This window comes from Tupaia chinensis, unplaced genomic scaffold (genome assembly GCF_000334495.1).
Source record: "Tupaia chinensis unplaced genomic scaffold, TupChi_1.0 Scaffold000266_1, whole genome shotgun sequence".
Classification (NCBI taxonomy): domain Eukaryota; kingdom Metazoa; phylum Chordata; class Mammalia; order Scandentia; family Tupaiidae; genus Tupaia; species Tupaia belangeri.
The window spans coordinates 501,977-511,833 of NW_006159746.1; the positions used below are offsets into that span (position 1 = coordinate 501,977).

Here is a 9,857-nt window from a genome sequence, read left to right on the forward strand (position 1 = left end):
TCCCGTAGAGTTAAATACACTTGGATTATTTTTTTCTAAATTTAGGAACAGCCCAGTTAACTACCACTTACACAATAAATGCTCACTCAAGGATAAGCTACCACATTTAAAGACAGAATGTCAAGAGATTTTTCAGCTAAAGGAATAAACTCCCTGTCCTTAACAATCACCTCTTGAATCTTTTAAAAACATAATTAGAACTGGATGGTAGAGCAGCGATACATGGAGACACTCCGTGATGCTGGACCTGTGTAGAAAGGTCCCGGGTCCATGTTCCAGGTTTCACTGTGCATGCTGCGTGCATGCATGCTCATGATAAGGGGCTGACTGAGGCTTGGAGTAACCTGTCTGTCTCCCTTGCCCATTGAAAAAAATCAATAAACTTCAAAAAGGTCATTAGGAAAGCTTGATAGTCCATTTTAAAACTCTTCACCTAGGGACCAGAAGATGGCATAATGGTTACACCTCTGGACTCCCACGTGGTGGACCCTGAGTAGAGTCCCAGATCAGCACCAAGCATGGGTGTGTGTGTGGCCAAAATCCTGAGAGGAGAGTGGAGGAGAAGGGATTGCAGTGTGGCCATCTCCCTGGGGAGAGGGGAGGGTGATTTCTCACTTTCTGTCTCTCTGTCTCTTTGGTGAGCAAAAGTCTCAGTAAAATAGGTGGGTTCTTTGGGAGGTAGTTAGGTCATGAGCATAGAGCTCTCATTAATGGAATTAGTACCTTTATAGACAGACACGAGGGGCACCAGCAGATGGTTAATGGTTACGCTGCTGGACTCCCACACGGCCAACTGTAGTTTGAGTCCTGCATCCAGTGGCTTTAAACTCACGCCAGGCACGTGTGTGTGTGTGCGTGTGTGTGTGTGTATGTGTGTGTGTGCCCAAAATCCCAACAGGAGAGTAGAAGAGAAGGGATTGCAGTGTGGCCTTCCCTTCAGGGGGTGATTTCTCGCTTTCCATCTGTCTGTCTTTCCAGCAAGAGCATGCACCCTATGGCAAAAATTTCTCTCTAAAAACAAAACAACACAAATTTCACCTATATTCTTGAGGTTAGAATACTTACTCCTTGGGGGACCAGCAGTTAGCATAATGGCTATGTCGCTGGACTCCCATGCAGTCGACCGCGGTTCGAGTCCTGGACCTGGTGGCTTAAACTCACACCAGGCGCGTGTGTGTGCATGCCCAAGATCCCGAGAGGAGAATGGAGGAGAAGGGATTGCGGCGTGGCCATCCCCAGGGGAGGTGATTTCTCGCTTTCTGTCTCTCTGTCTCTCTAGCTGTCTTCCTGGCGAGCGCACACCCCTATAGCAAAAACCTCTCAAAAAAAAAAAAAAAAAAGTTTACTCCTTGGGACCAGCAGTTAGTGTAATGGCTATGTCACTGGATTCCCATGTAGTCAACTGCAGTTCAAGTCCTGGACCTGGTGACTTAAACTCATGCCGGGCGCATAAATGTGTGTGCCCAAGATCCCGAGAGGAGAATGGAGGAGAAGGGACTGCAGCATGGCCATCCCCCCTGGGGGGTGATTTCTCGCTTTCTGTCTGGCTCTCTCTCTCTCTCTCTCTCTCTGTCTTTCTGGTGAGTGCACGTGCCCTGTAGCAAAAATCTCTCCAAAAAAAGAAGAAAAAAAAGAATATTTATTCCTATATGTGCAGACAACAGAAAAATTCATAAACCGAAATTGCCAATTCAGGAGAGTAGGTTAACTGAGATTTATAGTTAAGTCTTTTTTCTGTTATTTCTAGAAAAGATATTTAGGTTTTAAATTGTCTGCTTTTACCTTTTTAATCTGAAAAAAGCAAATATTCAGCTTAAATTTGCTTAGGTCAGAGATAAAGACAAATTCATAATTGATTCTTGTCACTGATCCACAAGTACTTTCCATTGCCCTATTGTTTATCAAACTTACATCTTATCTTACTTTTCTAATCACTCTATTTCCTAAAGAGGTACTATTTGTCATGAAATTTCAGCCTGTGGATATATTATTTTCCTCAGTCTTATTCTGTTTATCTCAAAGTCATCCGAAATAGCTTTAAATCTGCATTTATATGAGTCTTCCTTCGAAGTGGATGGTAGAAGGTCTAGTAGCTTCTCTGAAATACAGTAACATGCCACTGGGAGATCAGCCATAAGTGAGATCAAAGGATACGTGCAGTGAAAGCACTTTGTACAGTGTAACACATTATCCAAATGGAATGCCTCATTGCTACTTTTAAAACACTTAATTGTCAGATCAGACAATATAATTATACACGACAAGACTATGAGAAAACTCAACCTTAGACAGAAGCAAACTTATTCGAGACAGGACAAACTGTTTCCCTTCTACATAATTTAATGGGACAACCAATTAATCAGAATTGCTCATTTTTCTTTCTTTTTCAAAATACATTGCCCCGAAGAACTAAATTTCATGTAAAATTCATAATTATACCGTCTTTACATAATGATTTATCATTTTAGTGTTTCTTTCAAAGAATTATGTATATATAGAAATAACAATATTTTATATTCACATTCTCCCTCATCAATCCTTTCTCTTTCCTGTCTGCCTCAACAGCTGTTCTACACTATTTTCACCGACTTCAAATCACTCACCTGATCCCCAATGTCCGCCATTCTCAGCTTAGGATCTTATTTCTTCCCTTACCAGAAAACAGAGGTCTTTTACACTCAATGGCTATATTTTTTCTCCTCCTCTACTAAGGAAAACAAACAAACAAACCAACAACAATGACAAAAAACAAGACCCCAAAGCAAAACCCAGACCTGTCTGGTAGCATTTGCAGATTTCTGTGTTAGAAATATTCTTAACGCGGCTTATTCTAAGCAATTACCTTTCAAAATTCTTGAATATTTAACAATCACAAATGACAAAGCTATCTCCATACATGCCTATCCTTCATGTTAGCCTGTTAAACCAACCTCTATAAATTGTGAATTCCAATTATCTAGCTTATTTCTTGGAACTAGCTTATATTCAATAAACAGAGAAGATAAAATATTCCTTGGTTGAACCTAGATAAAATGATTACCAATATCAAGAATTTAATTGGGAACTGCTTTTAATATATGCCAAGCTTCTTTCAAACCCTGAACTTAAGACTACAATCCTACAAGAAATAAGAAAAAGTTAAATGCAAAATGTTAAGTATGTTGTATAGTAAATCATATGAAGAGACAAAATATACCTGACCCTTGGCTTCAGATGTGGAATTCTGAGAAAACAGATGCTATGTACTAACCATTAGAAATCAGAATTGACACGCATAGCACATATATTTTATAGTCAGAATAAGAGAAGGGTATAACTCCAACTATAAATAGAAGAAATATGAGGTTGTTGGGAAAGCCATGGTGATTTTTCTCTGATTTTCTTTCTCTCTCTCTCTTTTTTTTTTTTTTTTTGGAGAGGTTTTTGTTATACGGCGTGTGTGCTCACCAGAAAGACAGACAGAGGCAGAGATACAGAAAGCGAGAAATCACCCCAGGGGGGGTGGTCACGTAGGAATCCCTTCTCCTCTATCCTTCCCTTAGGATACTGGGCATGCATACACATGTGCCCAGCTTGAGTTTAAGCCACCGGCTCCAGGACTCGAACCATGGTCAACTACCTGGGAGTTCAGTGACATAGCCATTATACCAACTGCTGGTCTTAGATATTTCTCTGATTTTCTATGCAAAAATGCATCATGACTTTCCTAATGACCCAATATATCAAGAAAATTACTTTTAAATAAGACAAAGGAGCATAGTAGTAAATTATAGTTTGGGGATAGAAAAAAATCTTCAATGAGAATACTGATATGCCACTTGCTAACTCGTCTGAATTTTTTTCTTTCCCTAAACATATATTGAAATCTAATCACTAATGATATAGTATAAAGATTTAGGGCCTTGGGGCCAGCAGGTGGTGTGTGGCTAAAGTACTAGACTCCCTCCCACAGAGCCAACAGTGGTTCGATTCCCAGACCCAGCGACTTGCTTTCTCACGTTCTGTCTGTCCCTCTGACCCCCTCTGGTGAATGTATGTGTCCTATGGCAAATTAAAAAATATATATAAAATAATTAATAAAATTAAATAAATAAGTCTTTAAAAAAAATAGATGTGGAGCCTTTTGGAAGTGGTTAGGTTATAAGGTCAGAGTTTTCAAGAATGGGATTAGTGCCCTATGAAATAGGCCCAAGGAAGCCTGTTCACCTTGTGCTACATGAGGACAGAGCCAGTAGACAAGGTCTGCAAATGGAAGAGGGCCCTCACCACAGCCCAAACACACTGGCACTCTGAACCAGGATTTCTCATTTCCAGAATCATGGGAAATAAATTTCTGTTGTTTATAAGCCACCCAATTTATGATCACTTGTTATAGCAGCCAAAATGGACCAACACACTAACCACTTGAACTTGAGTCAGTTATTTTCTCTAAGCCTTAGTTTCTTCAACTGGGGAAAAAAATAGAATCATAGTGTCTTCCTTAATAATGTTACATGGTCCCTTTCTGTGCTGCAGTTGCAGCCATGAGTATGCTCAGGCTTCAGAAGAGACTTGCCTCTAGTGTCCTCTGCTGTGGCAAAAAGAAGGTCTAGTTGGACCCCAATGAGACCAATGAAATTGCCAACGCCAACTCCTGTCAGCAGATCCGGAAGCTGATCAAGGATGGGTTGATCATCCGCAAGCCTATGACTGTCCATTCCCGGGCTCGATGCAGGAAAAACACCTTAGCCCGCCGGAAGGGCAGGCATATGGGCATAGGTAAGCGAAAGGGTACCGCCAGCGCTAGAATGCCAGAGAAGGTGACCTGGATGAGGAGAATGAGGATCCTGCGCCGGCTGCTCAGAAGATACTGGGAGTTTAAAAGGATTGACCGCCACATGTATCACAGCCTGCACCTGAAGGTGAAGGGGAATGTGTTCAAGAACAAGCGGATTCTCATGGAGCACATCCATAAGCTGAAGGCAGACAAAACCCGCAAGAAGCTGCTAGCATACCAGGCTGAGGCCCGCAGGTCTAAGACCACGGAAGCACACAAGCGCCATAAGCGCCTCCAAGCCAAGAAGGAAGAGATCAAGACTCTGTCCAGGGGGGCCAGCAGATGGCATGCTGGTTAAAGCACTGGACTCCCACATGGTCAACCATGGTTCGAGCCCCAGACCTGGCAGCTTGCTTTCTTTCTCTCATTTCCCCTCTCTTCCTATCTCTCTCCCTCTCTCTCTTTCTAAAAAAAGAAAAAAAGAAAAAAGACTCTGTCCAAGGAGGAAGAGACCAGGAAATAAGGCTCCCCTTCTCTTGTCTGTACATAGTGGCATTGGCAGTTACACAGATCACCGCTTAAATAAAATAAGCCTTTATCTGCGTGTCTGTTTCTGGCTGCTCAGTGGGTCTTCACTATTAAAGAGGTCCAGGGTCCGCTGCATAATAAGCAACAGAAAAGGCCCTTTCCAAAAAAAAAAAAAAAAGGTTATGTGGAATTAAATAAGATCATGCACTTAGCTTTAATAGAATAACTGAACAAGTGTTGCGATTTCAGAATGTGGAAAAGATAAAGATAACAGACATTTATCTATGCATTTCACATTGATGAGGAATATAGGGCTTTGACCTTCAAAATCACTTGACCTATACAACAGCTACTTGAAAATTCTACCCTAGTGTCAGGCCCTAAATGTTTAACAACTATGTGCCAAATGGGAACCAATAACGTGTCCAAAGATAAAAAGAATTGGAGTTCAATGAAACTGAAAAAAAATTGTTTATTTTTTGACATCTATAGCCCTTCATTGCATTTGAGGTTGATGGTGCAGAGAAGGTATATAGGTGGTCAACACCCATGGAAAACATGCAGAGGATCTGATTCTGTGGCACTGGAATTCCTAGGGTAAGAAACAGATCTTCATTGTTTGTATGTTTTTTCACTTTCCTAGTAAAATCATGTAGGCGAGCTTGCTTTGGGTACCTCTCTGCTTTCTCTGTTTTTCTTTCCCCTGAGTTCATGTAGGTGGGCATGCAGTTGGCATTTTCTATCCTTTCCCTTACTGCTTTACATCCACAATAATCTCAGCCCTCCGTTTTTAACGTGCCTTCAATCTTTTCAAGGAACAGACCTGCAACTCCCCCAGTCTTCAAGACAGCCGCCTCCTTCTTGCAAACAACAAAGGACTGATGTGTAACAGGAGGATAATTGGACAAGCACACTTCTAATGCAGCAGCATCTCCCACTCCTGTAGGTGGCTCCAATGCTGGCAAGTGGGAGAGTATAGGCAGAGAGCCCACTCCCAAGAAACCACCACCTTCTGCAAAGTGGCTTCGCTATCAGAGAGCCTGACACCTAAAACAAAACTCCAAACCTCCCCTGCCTACTTATACTACTCTCATCTTATTCAATCATCCCATCATCAGTAAATGCAAACTATTAGAACAAGTTTGGAAATATTTTCAAGTTAAAAAAGTATCAAATGCTTAATACATTCTCATAATCAGATGTTGAAGTGACTACATTTCATCAGTGTTTTCTTGAAATTTCCTAATGATTGCAGAGTCAAAAACAATTTGTCAGGTTTAGGGGAAAATTAATTCCAGTAATAAATGTCTTTAACATTCAATATATTTTTACTAAGCAAAGAAAATTTAAAAAAAAGAAAAGGAAATAGGGTAGGAAGAAAGAGAATTTTGTTTTTATCACATTTAGTTTGCAAGGATTTCTTTATACCCTTTTCAAAAAATAAGATTAAAGGGACTAAAACACACACACAAATTTAAAGGCAAGGTTTCTCTCCATTTCTATTATTCCTTAAATGACCTCTTCATCTGGGCACTGAACTGATAGTGCAAATTCAGTGTTTAAAATGGAGCTGGTGCTCTCAGCATGGCCATGTTGTTTCCCGTGGGACATGAACAATCTCACAGAGCAACCTCGGCCATGGGCACCCTGCGGCAGTACTGAAGCGAGCCAAACAAGGCTACTCCATCATTTTGTCTGAGCACAGACAAAAACAGGATCACTGTACAAACCACAAAATACTGAAAATTTCCTCTTCTTTTTTTTTAATTTTTGGAATAGCTGATTTTATTTAAAGAACTATTTAATTTTTTAAGAGGTTTTTGCTTTAGGGTGCTTGCACTCAGCAGAGAGAGAGAGAAAGAGACAAGAGACAGAAATAGTGAGAGGTAAAGTGATAAATTACCCCCTGGGAGGATGGCCAGGCTGCAATCCCTTCTCATCCAATCTTCTCCCAATATCTTAGGCACACACTCACACATGCCTGGATGCCTGGTGTTATTTCCAAACCACCAGGTCTGGGACTCAAGCCATGGTTGGACATGTGGGAGTCCAGTAACATAAACACTATGCCTTCTGCTGGCCCCTACTTATTTGTTTATTATTAATTTGATGAGAGAGGAGAGAGAGAAAGAGAAAAAAAAAGAGAGGGGAAAGTGAGAAAGCAAACTGCCAGGTCTGGGACTTGAACTGTGGTTGGCCATGTGGGAATCCACCACCTTAACCACCATGCCACCTGCCTCTCCTGACCTGTATAAGGAACCACTATTTCTTTATAAAGTGCAGCTATAGCTTCACTTTAGTCTGCTTTCCTTCTATGTAAGATTTTTTAAAACATGAAAGCAGCGTTGTTCTCATTTCCAGACACCCCTTCTCCCAAGGACACCTCTGTTGTCTAACACCGTCTTTCTGAGAACACCACAGTTCCCTCTGGTTTGTGCTTTCCCTCATAGTGGTGGGTCATAAAGCAAACTTTTAAAACCACAGGTGTTTCCCTGGTGATCTTTTTCTGGAAGGCATTGAAAAGTATTAATAACTCTTTTCACATCTGAAGAAAACAATGTCATGGGAGGTTTAAAAAAATTCTAGTAGTAACAGGATTGAAAGTCAGATCTCTTTTTAAATACTAGGTCATCAGAAAAGTCATGACATATTTTTCTGTTTTTCTATGCAAAAATGGGTCATGACTTTTCTGACAACTTGATAGCTCAAGAAACAGGAGGGTCTGGGGAAGGACATTTAGAAGAAAAGTAGAGAAGCAAATCATTAATGGCATAAAGAAATGTGGTATTATCTGTTGAGCATATTTTATAGATTTATCAACTGTGCTAAGGAGAAATATCCACTTGTTGAAATATCCATTTTGTAAGCCAAATAATAATGTGATTGAATGTATAAAAGAAAATGAAATAAAAAAATAAATAAAAAAAAACAAGACTATAAAACATAGATAGATAGAAAGACAGACGGACAGATGATAAATGGCTACAGATCTATTGCGTATTTATGGAGAGAGCCTGGCATTGTGTAAGCCATGCTCATTTGCTTTGTCCCCTTCAGCAGCACAACCCAGCACCTAAACATGCTCCATTATTCGTGTATTTCTTTGGGTTGAGAAACTGATCACTGTATTAAGGCAAATTAACTGTTCACTCCATTTTTGCCCAAATAAACGTATCGATGCACTAATATGCTGAGATGAGGGACATAGCACTGAGGATGAATTAATGCGCTGGCCACAGATGGCAGGTCCTGAGGAGGCTTCATAATGGGCAACTCCGAGAAGCCAAAGTCTCGAAGTCTGGGCAGCACAGAGTGTCTAAAAGTTGGGGGCAGCATAAGAGAAACTGAAAAAGCACTAAAAATAAAATAGAATAACTGTCCCTTTTTTCCCTAGGGCTTGCTTCACAGACTTCTGAATACGTTAATGAATGCTAGGCTAGGATTTTTGAGACTTGTGTTCTAAGCTACCCAGCCTATTCACTCGATGCTTTTATCAAGCCACTAAATCTTCTAAACACAGTATGATCAGTATATAGAATTCCTCAGTCTTTTTTTTTCTTTCTTTCTTTTCTTTTGGAGAGGTTTTGTTTTGTTTTGTTTTGTTTTTTTGTTTGTTTGTTTTTTGCTATAGGGCGCGTGCCCTCACCAGAAAGACAGAGAGAGACAGGAAGCGAGAAATCATCCCCCAGGGGGGATGGCCACGCCACAATCCCTTCTCCTCCATTCTCCTCTCGGGATCTTGGGCATGCATGCACATGCGCCCGGCATGAGTTTAAGCCACCGGGTATGGGACTCAAATCATAGTTGACTACATAGGAGTCCAGTGACATAGCCATTACGCTAACTGCTGGTCCCGAATTTCCCAGTCTTCTAATTTCAAAGCTTTTTCAGTACATGTTTGTATGAAAAGATGATCTTCAAATCATTCCAGGCTATTCATTTTTCATTTTTCTCAAAAGTTTATTTCTTCCATGAGTGAGAGAGCCAGACAGAGAGCAAGCCACAGAGAGAGAGGGCACCTGTAACAGGGTCCTCATGGTACAGTATAAGCCCAGTAGCAACCGGTCCTAGCTGATTGGCCATATGAGTGTTCTGTGTCCAGGGAGGTCTCTGGACATGAACCTGGGACCCTTCCATGTGGTTCAGCTTCATGAAGCATTGTGTTACTGCTGCATCATCATCTGGACCCTATCAGCTATTTCTACTTGCATGTTCATCCATTGTGTAACCAATGTTTATTAAATAAGTCTTACGCTTAAATGAGTACAATGTTCTATGGAAGCAAAAAAAAGGTCTCTGCCCTATGGCAGTGAATAAACAATCTTACTTCTAAGCTTTGTGAGTACACATTTCCTATATTGGGTCATTGGGAATGTCATGACACACTTTTCCATAGAAAAACATAAAAATATGTCATAACTTTCCCGATGATCTAATAACTGCTGTTCAAAAAGTAGAATATCAAATATTTTCAAGATGTATGTTTGTATCTGTTTATCTAAATCACATTTAAAAAATAAGGTTGAGGCCCTGCTCCGGCGGGGGGGGGTCCCCGCGGCCCGGGGGCTCACGC

General features: G+C 40.8%; 1 protein-coding gene and 1 pseudogene across 1 annotated transcript in view; one reads left to right on the forward strand and one right to left on the reverse strand.

Annotated features, from left to right (window-relative positions):
- The window catches only part of UNC13C (unc-13 homolog C), a 656,973-nt gene that overhangs the window by 396,768 nt on the left and 250,348 nt on the right, over window positions 1–9,857 (reverse strand). The window lies entirely within an intron of this gene.
- LOC102487253 (60S ribosomal protein L19 pseudogene) lies at window positions 4,524–6,204 on the forward strand (annotated as a pseudogene).